Below are 17,697 nucleotides of genomic sequence, written 5' to 3' on the forward strand. Positions count from 1 at the left end.
CAAATTCATTTGCAACAATCAAAGATCAAAGATAGTGAAAACTATTCTCAACAATAAAAGAAATTCTGGGGGGAATCACTATCCCTCACTTCAAGCTATATTATACATTTATAGTGATTAAAACTGTATTTCATTGGAACAGAGATATGCAGGTAGATCAATAGAATAGAATTGCAGACCCAGGAATGAATCCATACACCTATGTTCACTTGATCTTTGACAAAGGAGCTAAAACCACCCATTGGGAAAAAAGATAGCCTTTTCAACAAATGGTGCTGGTTCAACTGGCTGTCAGCATGTAGAAGAATCCAAATTGATCCATTCTTATTGCCTTGTACAAAGCTCAAGTCCAAGAGGCTCAAGGACCACCTTATAAAACCAGATACACTGAAACTAATAAAAGAGAAAGTGGGGAAGGGACTGGAACACATGAGCTCAGGGGAAAATTTCCTCAACAGAACACCAATGGTTTATGCTCTAAGATCAAGAATCTACATATAGGATCTCATAAAATTGCAAAGTGTGTGTAAGGCAAAGGACACTGTCAATAGGACAAAACAGTAAGCAACAGATTGGAAAAAGATCTTGATCAATCCTACATCTGATAGAGGACTAATATCAAATATATACAAAGAACTCAAGAAACTAGACTCCAAAGAATCAAATAGCCCTTTTACAAAATGGGCTATAGTGCTAAACAAAGAATTCACAACTGAGGAATATCGAATGGCCCAGAAGTACCTAAAGAAATATTCAATGTGCTTAGTAATTAGGGAAATGAAAATCAAAACAACTCTGAGATTCCACCTCACAACAGTAAGAATGGCTAAGGTCAAAAATTCCAGTGATAGGACATAGCAAGGATATGTAGAAAGAGGAACACTCCTCTATTGTTGGTAGGATTGCAAGTTGGTACAACCACTCAGGAAATCATTCTTGTGGTTCCTCAGAAAATTGGACATAGTACTATCTGAAGACCAGATATACCACTCCTGGGCATATACCCAAGTAATGTTTCAACATATACCATGGACACATGCTCCACTATGTTCCTAACATCCTTATTTATAATAGTTAGAAGCTGGAAAGAACCCAGATGTCCTTCAACAAAGGAATAAAAACAGAAAACATTGTACACTTACACAATGGAGTACTACTCTGCTATTAAAAACAATGACTTCATGAAATTCTTAGGGAACTGGATGGAACTAGAAAATATCATCCTGAGTGAGGTAACCTAATCATAAAAGAACACACATGGTAAGCACTCACTGATAAGCAGATATTAGCCCAAAATCTTGGAATACACAAGATACAATTCACAAACCACAAGAAGCTGAAGAGGAAGATCAAAGTGTGCATGCTTTAGTCCTCTTAGAAGGCAGAACAAAATTACTCACAGGAGGAAATATGGAGACAGAGTGTAGAGCATAGACTGCCCCACCTGCGGGATCCATCCCAAATACAGACACCAAACCCAGACATTGCAGATGCCCAGAAGTGCATGCTGACAGGAGTCTGAAAAATCTATGTCCTGAGAGGCTCTGCTAGAGCCTAACAAATACACAGGTAGATGCTTGCAGCCAACCATTGAATTGAGAACAAGGTCCTCAATGGAGGAGTTAGAGAAAGGACTGAATTAGCTGAAGGGGTTTGCATTCCCATAAAAAGAACAATAATATCAACCAACCAGAACCCCCCAGAGCTCCCAGAGACTAAACCACCACCCCAAGAATACACAGGAATGGACCTATGGCTCCAGCTCCATATGTAGCAGAGAATGTCCTTGTTGGGCATCAATGGAAGGAGAATCCCTTGGTCCTGTGAAGGCTTGATTCCCCCTTATAGGGAAATGTCAGAGTGGGCAGGTGGGAGGAAGTAGGTAGTTGGTTGATGGAGCACCCTCATAGAAGCAGGAAGAGGGTGAATAGGATAGCAGGCTTCTGGGGGGAAAACTGTAAATAAAATATATCCAATTAAAGAAAAAAGAAAATAACACCCTGAGTGAGGTAACCTAGTCACAAACGATCATACATGGTATGCACTCACTGATAAGTGGATATTAGCTCAAAAGCTCAGAATATCCAAGAAACAATTCACAGACCATATGAAGCTCAACAAGAAGGAAGTCCAAAATAAGGATGCTTCAATAGTTCTTAGAAAGAGTAACAAATACTCGTGGGAGATAGAGGGTGGGAGGGACTTGGAAGGAAGAAAATAGGCGAAGAGGGTAATGGGGGGAATGAAGAGACAGGGATGATATACAGCAGGTCAGGAATTTGAACAGAGGTGTGTAGCAATGGGGGATGGGGAACAAGGGTAGCCACCAGCAAGTCTCAGATGCGAGGAAAGCAAGAAAATCTTCCAGGACACAACAGGGATGAAATTAGCTAAAATGCCCAACAAAGCAGAGGGAGAACCTGTAGAGATCATATCCAGAATTTAGGCAAGGTCCCAGTTTGGGGAATGTTTCCACCCACTTATCTTCAAAATTTTAACTCAGAGTTGCTCCTGTCTAAAAGTAACATGGGAACAAAATAAAGTAGAGACAGAAGGAAATGTCATCCAGCAACTGCCTTATCTGGAGATCCAGCCCATATAGAAACACCAAACCCAGACACCATTGCAGATGCCAAGAAGTGCTTGCTGACAGGAGCCTGATATAGCTCTGTCCCTGAGAGGCTCTACCAGAGCATGACAAACACAGAGTGGGATTTTGCTCATCAATCATTGGACTGAGCACAGGGACCCCATTGGAGGAGTTAGAGAAAGGACTGAAGCAGCTGAAGGGTGTTGCAACAATATCAACCAACTAGATACCCCAGAGCTCCTAGGGACTAATCCACCAACCAAAATGTACATATTGAGGGACTCATGGCTCCAGCTGCATATGTAGCAGTGGTTGGAATTTTCTGGCATCAATAGGAGGAAGGGCCTTTGGTCCTGTGAAGGCTTGATTCTCCAGTGTAGGGGAATGCATGGGTGGTAAGGAGGGAATAGGTTTGTGGGAGAGGTAGTACCCTCATAGAAGCAGGGGTTGGGGGATGGGACATTTGGGGTTCTTGAGGGGAAAGCAGGAAAGGGAGCTAACAATTGAAATATATATATATATATATATATATATATATATATATATATCCAATAATAAAAAAAGACATCTGGACTGATCGTAGAAGTAACAGATATTTGTTCAAATATTTTATTATTTAAGGTCTATACTTCGAAATTCCTTTGTGAATTTTATTTGTTTTTGCTTCTTTTTATTGAAAATTTTTTTCTCCTGATGATGTTTCCTCTTCCTTTACCCCCTCCCAGTTTCCTCTTACCTAACCTCCCATTGAGAGTTCTTTCTGTTACTCATTAGAAAACAACAGGATTCTAAGAGATAATGAAATAAAACATGGTAAAATAAAATATAAGACAAACTAAAAACTACATCATCAGAATTGGACAAACAAACAAACAGAAAAAGCCCAAGAGAAAGCACAAAAATCAGACATCCCATGCTTGGGAAAACTATAAAAACATTATATTGGAAGGTGTAATATAACAGAGATGAAATGGTGCAGAATCTTGCAGGCCATGTGAAGACTGCTTCGGTGTTAATGAATTTCTATAAAATTTGTATATGTTGTTTTAGAGGGCCTTGTTGTTTTGGTATCCTGCATCCCCTCTGGATTTTAAACATTTTTGCCTACTGTTCTAAGGTGTTCCCTGAGTTCTGAGGAGAGGGATTCAATGGAGATATGCCATTTAGGACTGAGAGTCCTAAAGTTGCTCACTCTCTATGCAGTGTCTGTGAATCTAAGTATTTGTTCCCATCTGATGCAAGAGGAAGGTTCTCTGATGATGGATGTACAAGGTTCTGATGCATTAGTATAATGAAATATCATTAGGAATCACCTTATCACTGCTTTTTTTAGACTAGAATTATTTGGTTTTACTCCAGGTCCATGGGCTATCTAATCTCAGGTTCTTGGTCACCCAAGCCATGTCAGGTATGAGCTACATGTCATGGTGTGGATCTTCAGTTAAATGAGATAATGGTTGGCTACTCTCACCAACTTTATGCCACCACTGCACCAGCATAAATTGCAGGCAGGACACCATTTTATATCAGAAGGTTTGTGGCTGGGTTGGTGTTAACATTGCATTTTTGGTAGCCTGCACAATACATTTCTTATATCAGAACACTAGAACATAAGGGTAATAGATCCATGGTAGGCCCGAGTTCAACTTTTCTTTGCTTAGTTAGTTACGTAGGTATTGCCCTCAGCAATGGGTCCTTGATTGTTTGCTTTTGGTGAGATTATCTTTGAACATGCAGGCCATGTTTGGGAGACAGAATCAACTTTATTCCATCCATTCTGGCGATTTAAAATGAAGATGTCAATTAACAAACTTACTTTTCTCTGAATAAGAACTAATTATTTCATGTTGGATTGTCTTCAAACTGGGATATTAGCTCTTCCTGAGTCTCAAGCCAATGGACTTCAGTTAGCAACTATTTTACTCTCCCCTTTTGTTCTCAGTCTTGAGATATCGACTAATATAAAATTTGTCAATTTCCCTACATTTCCCTTGTACTATATCTCACCCATTAGCTCTTGAAAAAGTTTCATACCTATAAAAATAAATGCCAATGCCTTACAATAAATCATGTGCATATATTTCATATACATCATCTTCTGTATCTAATAGATGGCTAACTCTGTGAGTAGTTCAAGACACTTAAATAATATTGAAAATGACTTCTTAGAATGGATTTCTTTACTCGACATGACTTGAATTATCCTATTGTTTTTTTTTTAATGAATCTAGTTTTTAGGTCACAGATGATATAGTCTTTTTATATCCCAAACCCCCTTCCAATCCTGCCCCCCCCCCAAGAGTCTCTTCCACATTCGCCCTTATGTATCCCCTTACCTTGCATGTCCACTTACCCTATAGAGTTCCTACTCCCTTCAGGACCCACAGTTCTTCTTATTCTTCCACAACTGTCCCCAAGATGGACCCACTGTTTGATTGTGGGTATCTATATCTGTCTGAGTCAACTGCTGGGTGGAGCCTCTCAAAGGACAACATGCTCCTGTCTGTAAGCATAACAGAGCATCATTAATAGTGTCAGGGATTGGTGTTTACAATGGAATAAGTCTCAAGATGGGCCGGTTATTGGATGGTCACTCCTCCATTCTCTGCTCTATCTTTGTCCCTGTATTTCTTTAGACAGGACAAAGTCTTGTGGTATGTGGGTTGCTGACCTTATCCCTCCACTGAGGGTCTTGCCTGGCTATAGGAGGTAGCCTCTTCTGGTTTCATGTCCCCACTTCTAGGCTTCTCCACTAAAGTCACCTGCATTGAGTCCTGGAATCCTCCTCATCCCATGTCTCTGGGGCATCTCGGAGATTCTTCCACCCCACCCCTACCCTGGAAGCTGCAGATTTCCATTCATTCTCCTGTCCCCCTGTCCCTTTCTCCTGTCTCTCCCTATACCTGGTCCTGATGCTCCCCTATTCCCATCCTCATCTCCTCTCCCACCCAATTCCCTTCTTCCTTCTACTTCCTATGACCCTGTTATTACCTCTTTCTAAGTAAAATTCAAGTATCCTTATTTGGGCCTTCCTTTTTGTTTAACTTCTTTGGGTCTGTGGGGTGTATCATGGGTATCCTGTACTTTATTGCTAATATCCACATATCAGTGAGTACATACCATCCATGTCCTTTTTTGTTATGGGTTATACTGTCATTTGGTATGGCTAAATTTATGTTATACATGGAATGGTTCACACAGTATTCTTTTATCATTGTATTCAATGAATTTGTATGTCTATTTGACTTTTTCTTTTCTGGTAAAGTGCTTGAAGTTCTTTGTCATTTTCACTTTGATTACTTAAAAAACATTGTTTTGTTTTATTTATTTTCTGTTCATGTCAGGGAAAGTACATTTGCCATGGCACATCAATGGAAGTCAAAGAATACCTAGTAGGAGTCAGCTCTCTTTTTACCCATATGGATACTGTGGAGTGTACTCAGATTGCTGGGATTACCTGATAAGCCATCTCATCTACTCCAAATTGGTTACATTTTATTGCTGAATTCTGACCATTCTTCTGCTTTGTCTTATTTGTAATTTATCATCATTCTTCCTTTCCTTCCTCTAAAACCTTGCATATAATCCTCCATACTCTCCTTCAAATTTATGGGTTTTTTTATTAATTGTTATTGCAAGCATACACATACAGAGAAACACATACTTGTTGAAGTTTATGTGAAGAATTGTTGAGTCAATATAATGTTACTTACATGTATGATTCCAGGGCTGATTGTTTGAAATCGGACAATCAGTTTGTACCTCTCCTGCTCCCAGCTTTGCTCAGTTGCCTGTAGTTCCACATGCAGGCTTGAGGACTCCTGTTTTTTCCGTCAAGTTTGGCATGTTGCTCTATTTAGTATAATGAAGTTTATATGTGTCTACTATTATTTTTATTAGTCTATTGCTATTATAAACACCATGATCAAGGAAACTTGTAAAGCAAAACATTCAATTAGGTGTTTGCTTACAGTTTCAGAGAGTGAGTCAATGATCATCATGGTGGAAAACATAATGACAGTCAGGCAGGAATGGCACTGAAGCAGTTGCAGAGGACAGCTGATCTGCATGCTTGCAAGCAAAAAGAGATACTAGGTTTTTGGAACCTCAAAGTCCACATACAGTGACACACCTACTCCAATAAGGCAATTCCGCTTATTTTTTCTTGAATAGTTCCACCAACTGGGCAACCAAGATACAAGTATAGAGCCTGTGAGGGCTATTCTCATTCAAACCATCAAATCATCTATCTTTTTATTTTATTTCCTATTAACCATATAGACATTTAAATTTCTTGTTTTAACTCTTTGTTGGCTTTGAATTTCACATCATGCACCTCAATCTCACTCATCTTCCCCTCCTCTTGTACCTACCCTGTACCCTTGCAATATCCCCCACAACAGAGAAAAAAGATCTCATTGTAGAAGCTGTAGTGTGTTACAGTATGAACCATAGAATACATTTTTGTTCATACTTCTTTGTTGGCAAAATGTTCATGGTAACGACTTGTTGGTCTGTCAAGAAGCCTCTGACTTCTCACACTCTATTGATACTGGAACCTCATTGAGATTCTTTTGAATACTCTGTTGTTGTTCTTTGTCATGGAGATCTACACTTTTGGATCTATAGGACTGGCTCCTTCCTGCATTCTAGCAGTTCATCCATGGGGTAAATATTGGGATGGACAAATTAAAAGCCCTGGATCTGGGCATGAGAGCTATCTGAACTAATCAGCCCACCAACTGTCCTATTCTCATGCCCTTGAGACTAGCTCATCAGCAACCCCCACTTCCAGGGTTAGTTCTATCCTGCTGCTCAGATGAGAGGTAGGGCCTGCTCTCCCAAATTTGGGGAGTGCTGAGGGACATGGCTAGCTTTCTTGATCTGAGCCAGCTCTCCTGCCTGGCTTTGGTGACAAGTGGCAATAGCAAAGGGACATCTCTCCCTTTCCCACATCACCACATGACTGACAAATAGTGGAGCCATTTATCCCATGCTCACACTCTTAGTGCTGGCTCACCTGTACCCTCACCATCAGGGGCAGCTCTACTTTATTGCCCAGGGTCTGCTCTCCTGAGAGCTGCAACACATGATGGCTAGAACCAACTCTCTTGCAATCTTGACCCCATCAAGGACAACTCTCGTGCCAGGTATTGGTGTTGAGGGCCAAATGGAGGAAATTTCATCTTCTCTGATGCCACCACATAGCAGAAAATAGATAGGGCTGGCTTTCCCACAAACTTGCCCTAGGGGGTTGGTTACCCACAATGCCCACATCACCTGCTCTACTATGCTCTCCTGGTGAGGTGTAGGGTCCATTCTCCTTAGTGCTGCAGCTGATGAAGGACAAGGACAGCTCTCCTGCCCCTATGACCCCAGAGCCAGTTCTATCTGACACAGGTAGTAAGAGGCTATGGGAAGGAGGACACCTCTCCCTTGTCAATTCTACTGCCTGTGAAACATGTGGGCTAGGTCTTCCAGGTTTATAATCTGGACAGGGTCAGCAACAGGAAGCAGAGAACAGGGGGTAACTCACCTACAATATGCTGCGCTATTCTTCAAAGTACTGTAGCTAGTTAGGGATAGGGTCAGTTCTGCTCTCATGCCTCCAGGACCAGCTTTCTTATTATGTCCAGGTGAGGGGTGGGTCCAGTTCTACATAGCTCTCAGATATCAACACATCCCAGGGTAAAAGCCGAGAATAAGGACATCAGCTTGGCCTTTGGTGGCAACAAACCCTTGGTGCTTTATGGCCACATACTGAGACATTGCCCCCGTAGCAGCATCAGCCAGGACCCTACCATGTTCACAGATAATATCATCAACTACTCACATCAGGCTGTTCCTCACTACTCATGATTCTCTAGTTCTGCCCCTCTTCATCGTATCCATATCCTATCCCTTTCTCTTTCACTTCTCCACCACTTACTCCTCTGAGAGGCCTCTGGGGTCTCTAAGTGTCTGGGTTCTTCATCTCAGGAGTGGTCTTAGGAACACTGTGCCCCACTCATACATTATGGAACCAGGCAGTGGTCATCTCTGCATGGTCTGGCCCCCTACACACACACACACACACACACACACACACACCTGTACCAACCTGGTTGTTGTCTCAGGCTATCTCTCTGTCTAGGCTAGAGCTGGTCTAGTAGTCATCTGAGACTTATTACCTGCTGGAAACAACCAAATGGCCTCATGTTAGGATCATCTCTCTTGTGCTCACTCTTGCCCAAAGCCTTCAGTCCCACACATGATTCTAGTCTCTTGTTTGTTCTTGGTCCTGGGAGCTGTTCTAGCCTATATAGCACTAGACTGGTGGTCCAGTCCAGGTTTGTTTTTTCTTTCAGGAAATGATAAGTTACTAATCATTCAGATGTTCATTGGTCAGGACACTAAACTAAACATAAATTCTTCCCTGTCTGGCACCTAATGAAGTGACATAGCTGACACACCTGGAATACTTCTAGAACATTTAAATTTCATTAAAATAGAAGCATTTGTTGAGAAGTGAAATCCTTACTATTTAGAACAGTGACTGGCAGGCTTTATTATTTGTTTGCTTTGTTGAGAAAGAATCTTGACATGATGATTTCCAAATACAAAAATTGACATATTTCCTTTTTGGATTTAAAGTTATTTGATATGAAATCTATCCTTAAGTAGGATAATTTAGTTTTTATGCAGATTAACTTTAAGAGGCAGTGACTTCTGTTTACTTTGTATTTCATCTAAAAATTAAATTAAAAAGAAGTTTCTATTTTGCACAGTTCTTAATATAAATAGAATATTTTCTTTTTCTTAGCTTGTATTAACTCTGAAGAAAAACCTTATTTGTAGTACATATAAGCAATGGAATTTGGTGTAACTGAACTTTCAAGCCACAGAAGCATATGAGATAAATGCATATCTGTATTGAATAGTGAAAGAATATAGTTGAAGAATCTATGAGTTTAACCATATGCCTTAGTAGAAAAAATCAAATTGGATAAATAGTAAACAGGTCAATGGCTGTTAGAGTTCAAGAGAAAATGAAGGGTAAATAAATAGAACCCCTAAAATTTTAAGGTAATGAAACTATTTTCTTGATATATAATATTTTAAACATTTGATTCAGGTCATTTTTTATTTATTCAATCTCCCATACAGTGAGAGATACATATAACAAGAGGTAAGGATATGTAAGAACAAGAATTACAGAGCATTTGTCCTTTCTGTCAATTTTTCTTTGAATATTAAGCTATTCTAAAAATAATAAAACTAAAAATAGTTTAAAATAATAAAGATGCTTAAATGCAAGCAACAGGAAACATATTCTATGTTTTTTTTAAGTGCTACTTTCTTAAGAACCAGGAATGTGGATTGGAGAGATGGCTCAGTGGTTAAGAGTACTGACTACTCTTTCAGAGGGCCTGAGTTTATTTCCCAGAAAAAATATGGTGGCTCACAACCATCTATAATGAGATATGATGCCCGGTTATAATGTGGCTGAAGATAGGGACAGTGTACTCATTACTGGGGACTCTACTGGATAAATAGGAGAAAGGACTTGCAGGACCCGAAGGGGATAGGAACTCCACAAGAAGACCAGTAGAGTCAACTAACCTGACCCTTTGAGGCTCTCAATTCTAAGCCACCAACCAGAGCATACACAAGCTGGACCTAGGCCTCTCTGCACATATGTACCAGATGTTCACCTTCGTCTTCAAGTGGGTCCAGAACAACTGGAACAGGTACTACCCCAAAAGCTGTTACCTGACTTTGGGATATGTTCTAGCTGGGGTGCCTTGTCTGGACTCAGTGAGAAAGGAAGCACCTAGCCCCTCAGACTTGAAGTGACAGCTTAAGGGAATGCTGGGGTGCACCTAATCAGAGGAGAAGGAGATTGGGGGATGGGGAAAGTATTGTGGGAGGGGAGTGGTAAGGGGGGCCAGAAAGAAGGATGTAAACAATGAGTAAAAAAATTAATTAAAAAGGAATGCAATAAGAAATAAAGACATAATATATCAGTCCTTTTTAAAATTACTACAAGGAATATGAACAATTTTGAATTTTATTCTCATTGAAAATATTTTATGAGTTATCAAACTATAATATAATGAAATCATAGTAACTACTAGGTCAGTGTAAATTGTACAGCATGGGAAGATTTTTGAGTAACAATAACAAAGTTATTTCTATCAATGTTTTTTCTTCAGCAATGTTTATGTGTACTTGCATGTATATATGTGTACCTAATGCATTCCTGCTACCCATGGAGACAAGAGGAATATGTTGCCTCTTCTGAAACTAAAGTTACAATCATTTGTAGTTAGGAAAACACTCCAAGAACAAGTGCTCTTAACTGCTGAGCCATCATTCCAGTTCCCTAATGATGTTTAAAATATTTCCCTGGCATGGATAATTGCTGATATTTTAAATATTATTCTTCTATTAACTGAATTACAAACTGTACTAAGAAAAGCAAGCATATATATTGGCTGTCTGGACATTCATGATGGTGATTGAATGGATATTTAAAAAGGGAAACAAAGCACCACACCCTTCTACTCAGTTCACATTAGAAAATCTTTGTATAATGAGAACTCCGGTTAACCTCTAAATAACTTCATAATTTACTCAAGGTTCAAGAAAAGAAAGAAAATAATCATTCTTAACTAACTGGAGCACAACTTCTCTAGTTCTCTAACAGAATGTTATTAGCTGTTATGGTTCAAAAACTAATGATAATTCTATTTTATCTATAATAGTGCTGAGCTACTAAAATTTACACTCATGTGGGAAACATGAGCATAAGATTTTATTCCTTCTGAAAATCACTTTACATTTTTTCTAACAATTTATATTAAAATGATATGAGAATCTGGGCATGGTGAGGCACACTTGGAATTCCAGCACTATGGAATCAGAGACAAGAGATCTGTTAGTTTGCTGTTGTCATGGGCTGCATAGTAAGTTCAAAATTATCCTGTGCTTTGTGAGCAAACCATATCTAAAAATAATAATAATAATAATCATCATCATCATCATCATCATCATCATCAACAACAACAGCAACAACAAAACAAAGACATATGAAATGCCTTTCTAAAATTATTTATATAGCATTCAGATGCATTTCTTATCTGCCTGCTTTTTTAATTGTTAATAATGTTTCCCTTACTATTGCGTAGTACAAACAGGAAGAACCACCCCTCTGGCATTGGTAGACCACTATTACGTATCAGTAGTCTAAGAATGATGTTTTGCAGATCAACTACAATGTAAAATGATATAAATATAATAAACTTCCAGTATGATATACATACAGTAATAGAAAATGAAGTAAATAAGTTGATACACAGTATGGAAGTTTCACTATTTTAGAAAATAAATTCTTTTATTTAAAAAAATCCTAATCATTTGAAATGTAAATAAAAAATACCCAATAAAAAAGAAAGAAAGAAAAAACCCTTTCAAGAGTTCTTCAGAAAGACCCTCCAGAGACTGTCCCACTTGCGAATCCATCCCATATAGAGACACCAAACCCAGATACTATTCCTGATGCCAATTGATTATAATAACCTGATATACCTGTCTCCATAGAGGCTCTGTCAGAGCAGGACCAATACAGTTGCAGATGCTTGCAACCAACCATCAGACTGAGCATGAGGACACCAATGGAATTGTTAGGGGAAGGACTGAAGGAGCTGAAGATGGGTGCAATCCCATAAGAAGAACAACAATATTAACCAACTAGACCCCTCAGAGCTCCTAGGGTCCAAACAACCAACCAAAGAATAAACATGGAGGGACCCATGGCTTCAGCCATATATGTAGCAGATGTTGGCATTGTCTGTTATCAATGGGAGGAGAGGTCCTTGGTCTTGGCAAGGGCAGACCTCCCATGTAGGGAAATGCTAGGGCAGTGAGGTGGGAGTGGGGGGATGGTGGAGGAGCACCATCATAGAAGCAGGGGAGGGGGATGTAATAGGGAGTTTTGGAGGGAAAACGGGGGATACTATTTGAAATGTAAATAAATAAACAATAAATATTTAAAAATAGTCCTTTTAATGGTTGCATATTTAAATAAACTTTTCTTTGTTTTTCACGTGGCACATTTTGAATGAACAAACAGTGCAAAATACATTACTGGTCTGTTTTCTTAATACCATTTAGGTAAAGTTTGAATTTCTTTTTATTTCTGAACTCCTCTACTTCTCTCTGTCCATTTAGGTAGAGGGAAGCAAATTAGAGTGTACAGAAAGAAAAGGGAGAACCTTTTGCCACTTAAAAATAATAGTTATGGAACAAGAAAAAAAACTTTTCTGAGAGAATTGTCCCAGAACTAAAAAGAAAAATATGGTATGTATTTGTTTATATGTGGCTATTAGTGGTTAAATTAATGTAAACCCAGCTTCAATCAGTAGAAGTATAGAGGGTAGGTATAGGTAAGACACTAGAGCATACAGATAGTTCTTGTTAGGAAAAATAAATAGAATAAATAATTATAGATAGATAGAGGATACTGAACTAGAAGCATCAGGGATGAATGGGAGAAGAAATTGAGGGAGGGAACACAGGGAGAAAGAACTAAAATAAAGAGCCATTTGAAAATTAGTATGTAAACCTAATACAGCAGAAAATTTAAATGTATACATACATGAAAATGATCTAAGTGAAATTCCCCAAAAATGATAGTTTCATCTGTCCATATCTTGTCACCAAACAAAGTGTCCAGTGCTGGGATTGGGTTACATCTAACTGAGTACTTTGCCAAAAGAGTCCCACAGAAATTCCTAATCAAGTCATCAAGTTGACAAGTTGACAAGACTGTAGGTTGTTCTCCACAAACTGACATGAAAGTCACATTGCTGAAGACAATACATATACAACTCATTGAATGTGGAAAAGTTGAGCTTGTGCCCAAATATATCCTTCACCTCTACACCCTAATGTCTTTGGTACTCTACAAGCTACCAAAAAAGAAACTTAATCTTCAAGTCAGCCACATTTGATAAGTAATAGCATCTTGCCTGCAAGTATGCTAGGGAAATGGTGACACAAAGCTTGTGGGAATAATGAACCAATAACTGAATTGACTTAAGGTCCACTCCATGAGATGGAACCTATTCCTGACAGAGCATGGATAAGCAAGAACCTGAGGCTACATAGCCCAGAGACCTAGAATAAAGCTCATTGGCACAGGAGGAATTTTCCTAATCAGAAATCCAATGGCCCAGGCTCTAAGACCAAGAATTGATAAATGGCACCTCATGAAACTGGAAAGGTTTGAAAGACAATAGTCAATAGGAAAAACCAGCAACCTACAAACTGGGATAAAATTCTCCACTAACCCCACATCTGGAAGAGGGCTAATGTCCAAAGTATATAGAAAATTCAAGAAGTTAACCACAAAAAAAAAAAAACCAAAAAACAAAACAAAACAAAAAAAACAAAAAACAAACAAACAAACAAAAAAAACCAGCACAACACAATCAAACAATGGGGTATAGAACTAAACAGAGAATTCACAACAGAGGAATCTCTACTGGGCTGGCTAAGAAGTACTAAAAGAAATGTTCGACATCCTAAGATATCAGAAAACTTCCAATTAAAACAACTCTGAGATTCTATCTTACAGGAATCAGAATGGCTAAGATCAAAAATTCAGGTGACAGCACATGCTGGCAGGGATGTGAAGAAAGAGGAGCACTACTCCATTGCTAGTGGGATTACAAACTGGTACAATCACTCTGGAAATCAGTATGGATTCTTCAGTAAATTGGAAATAGATCTACCTAAAGACCCAGCTATACCACTCTTGGGCATATACCCAAAAGATGTCACTCCATGCCACTGAGGCATGTATTCTATTATATTCACAGCGGCCTTATGAACAAGCTAGATGTTCCACAACAGAAGAATAGATACATAAAATGTTGTTCATGTACATAATGGAATACTACTCAGCTATTAAGAATGAGGACATCCTGAGTTTTGCAGGCAAATGGGTAGAACTAAAAATATCATCCTAAGTGAGGTAACTCAGACCCAAAAGGACATACATTGTCTGTACTCACTAATAAGTGGATATTAGCCAAAAATAAAAAAAAACCCAAAATCAAAAAACATAAAACAAAAACCAAAAACCAAAAAAAAAAAAAAAACACAAAAAAGTGTACAGAATACCCGGACACAATCCACAAAACTCAAGAAGGATAGCAAGCAGAAGGGCCCAAGAGAGGATGCCTCAATCCCAATTGGGAAGGAGAAGAAAGCAGTCCCAGGGTGAGTAGAGAAAGGGATGGGGGTACCTGAGTGGGAGAAAGTACAGGGAGTTGATGGGGGAAACATGATCAGGTATTGGGATAGGGGGAACAGGACTGAAGCCTTGAGAGTCAGCAGAAAGAATGGAAATAGGAATGAAGGTAGGTGGGGGAACCTGCTAGATTGTACTGGAGACCTGGAAGGTGATATCAGGACTCAAAGGGAGGGACCTTGGATGAAGTGCTCTACAGTGGGGAGGGGTAAGTTGTATAGTACACCTCCACTGCAGGGACAGGGCATCAAATAAAGGGATGGGGTTGCCATCCTACAGTGAAAAGCTGTGACCCAGAATTGGTCCTGCCTGAAGGAACTCCAGGGACAAAAATAGAGAAGAGCATGAGAGAAAGGAGGTCCAGTGACAGGCCCAAATTTGGATCAGCTCAAGAGGAGGCCCCAGGACCTGACATCGTTACTGATGCTGTCGTGTACTTACAGACAGGAGCCTGGCATGGCTGCCCTCTGAGAGGCCCTACAAGCAGCTGAAAGAGTCAGAAGCAGAAACAAGCACCTGACCAATGGATAGAAGCTGGGGATCCCTGTGGTTGAATTGGAGTAAGCTGTAAGAAGATGAGGAGTAGGGTAGCCCTGAGGGAAGCACAGCAATCTCAACTGACCTGTATCCCTGACATTTCTCAGACACTGAACCACCAACAAGGCAGCATACACCAGCTGATACAAGGCTCCTGATACATATACAGCAGAGGACTGCCTAGTCTGACCTCAGTGAGAGAAGATGCATTAACTCTGGAGAGACTTGTGGCCATAGGTAGTAGAGAGGTCTGGTTAGATAGGAGTGGTGGGTGGGGACATCCTCTGGGGATAGGGAAGGAGGCATTGGATGGGGAATGGTCATGGGTGTTGGGACAGACAGGGAGGAGGATGAAGATTAGACTATAAAAAAGATTAAAGAACAAAAAATAAATAAATAATGCTGGTCCACAAAAAACAAAATGAAAAATGACTCCTAACAACATTCTGCTATACTCAGCACCTTCTTCATCCATCATCAGAGAAGTTTCCTCCTGCCTCAGATAGGAAAAAATATAGAGAAATATGGACAGACATCATACAGAGTGCATAACCTTGGAACACATAGGCCTAAATGGGATATCTCCTCAGAATTCAGGGAACACCTTGGAAGAGGTGACAGAAATAGTTTAGAGCCAGAGGGGATGCAGAACATCAAAACAAGGCCCTCCAAATCAACATATGCACACTCAAGGAAATTCACAAGAAACTGAAGCAGCATAGGGCCTACATGAGTTTGTACCAGGTCCATTCCATATATATTTTGGCTTCCAGTTTAACATTTTTATGGGATTCTTGAGAGTGGATCTCTGATTCTTGTGCCTCCTCTTGGGCTCTTTTCTTCCTGTTGGTTTGTCTTATGCACATTCTTTGATATGATAGTTTTATTTTATTTTATTATTATATTTTATTACTATCTCTTAGAATCCTGTTCTTTTCCAAAAAGACACACACAGACACACAGTCACAGACACAGACACACACACACACACACACACACACACACACACACACACACATCATTTAAATCATCTCAAATTATTATTCCAAAAGGAAAAATTAATTGTAAATATCTAAAGGACAATTAAGGTTTGGTTGTGCTGGGTAATGCAAACTTTTATATCTTTGTTTCAGTTAACTGCCTCATTAGTGATTTATAGATGTGTATATTGCTGTGGGGGAAAGCATTACCTAATGCACTCAGAGAATAATTACATATAAAAGAACTATGTCGCTCAAGGGGAAAATCTCTTAAATTACTTACTGCCTTAACTTCAACCATATTAAATTGTAAAATATTTAGAAATAGAGTCATCATAGTTTGAGTTCATAATGTTGTCAACTTTTAGAAGAAAACATTGGCTTCTCAGTCATATTCTTGTGTGGAAAGCCGCGATAACATTCGCCATTACAAGATGGCACTGGCTTCCGCTGCGCCAGCCTGACTTCCTTTCAGGAAACTAGCTGTGTGCGCATGTGTAAGAGTGTGTGCGCGCCAAGTCTTTGCCCACCCTGGGGCGTGCCAGTGAGATCATGGGTAAGCGACCAATCAGGCGTGGACGCGCCGTGCTAGGGTTTTATAAGCAGCGCCTTTCTGGGCCCCAGGTCTCTCCTCTTCAAGATGCAATAAACGCTTTGCTGCAGAAGGATCCTGGTGTCCTTGCGTCGTTCTTGCTGGCGAGAAGTTGGGCACGTGACATTCTTGCATGTGTATCCAGTGTGCAACATTCAGAAATATCATGGCTCATCAAATAAGATCAGAAACATTTTTTTTATTTTATAACTCAAATCACAAAATCATTTTTCTTGCTGTGTATCTTTCATGTGTGAAGACAAATATTTGCATAGTAAGAAAACATAAGAAATGTACATTATATTATCATTATTGATATTACATTAGGACATGAACAATATTAAGATAAAATTTATACTTAATACCAATTTTCCCAAGTTTATATATATTTCCATAAACAATTATTATAACCTCATGATATATTTTATATTTATATATTTTCCTCCAGAAATAATTTTCAAGTATGTTTTGACGTTATTTGTTCTAATTCTTTATCCACTTTTTTCTTATTCTTTTTCACTCTAAGAGGACTGATTTTCCTTCTCTCTTCAGACATTAATTACACATAGTTCTTTATCTGGTTGGAAAGTTCTGTGAGATTTTCCTTGTCAATATTGTCATATAAACTGGATATTTTTGCTTTGCTGATCTTGTTTAAGTTATTATGTTGGTGAAATTTCATAAGTTTAACTTCCCTGTT

The 17,697-nt window shown here is 39.2% G+C and overlaps 1 pseudogene; it reads right to left on the bottom strand.

Annotated features, from left to right (window-relative positions):
• Positions 1–8,939: 8,939 nt before the first annotated feature.
• On the bottom strand, positions 8,940–9,063 carry LOC120099511 (small nucleolar RNA SNORA17; annotated as a pseudogene).
• Positions 9,064–17,697: the final 8,634 nt, after the last annotated feature.

This window comes from Rattus norvegicus, chromosome X (genome assembly GCF_021556685.1).
Source record: "Rattus norvegicus strain SHRSP/BbbUtx chromosome X, alternate assembly SHRSP_T2T, whole genome shotgun sequence".
In the NCBI taxonomy this organism is placed as follows: domain Eukaryota; kingdom Metazoa; phylum Chordata; class Mammalia; order Rodentia; family Muridae; genus Rattus; species Rattus norvegicus.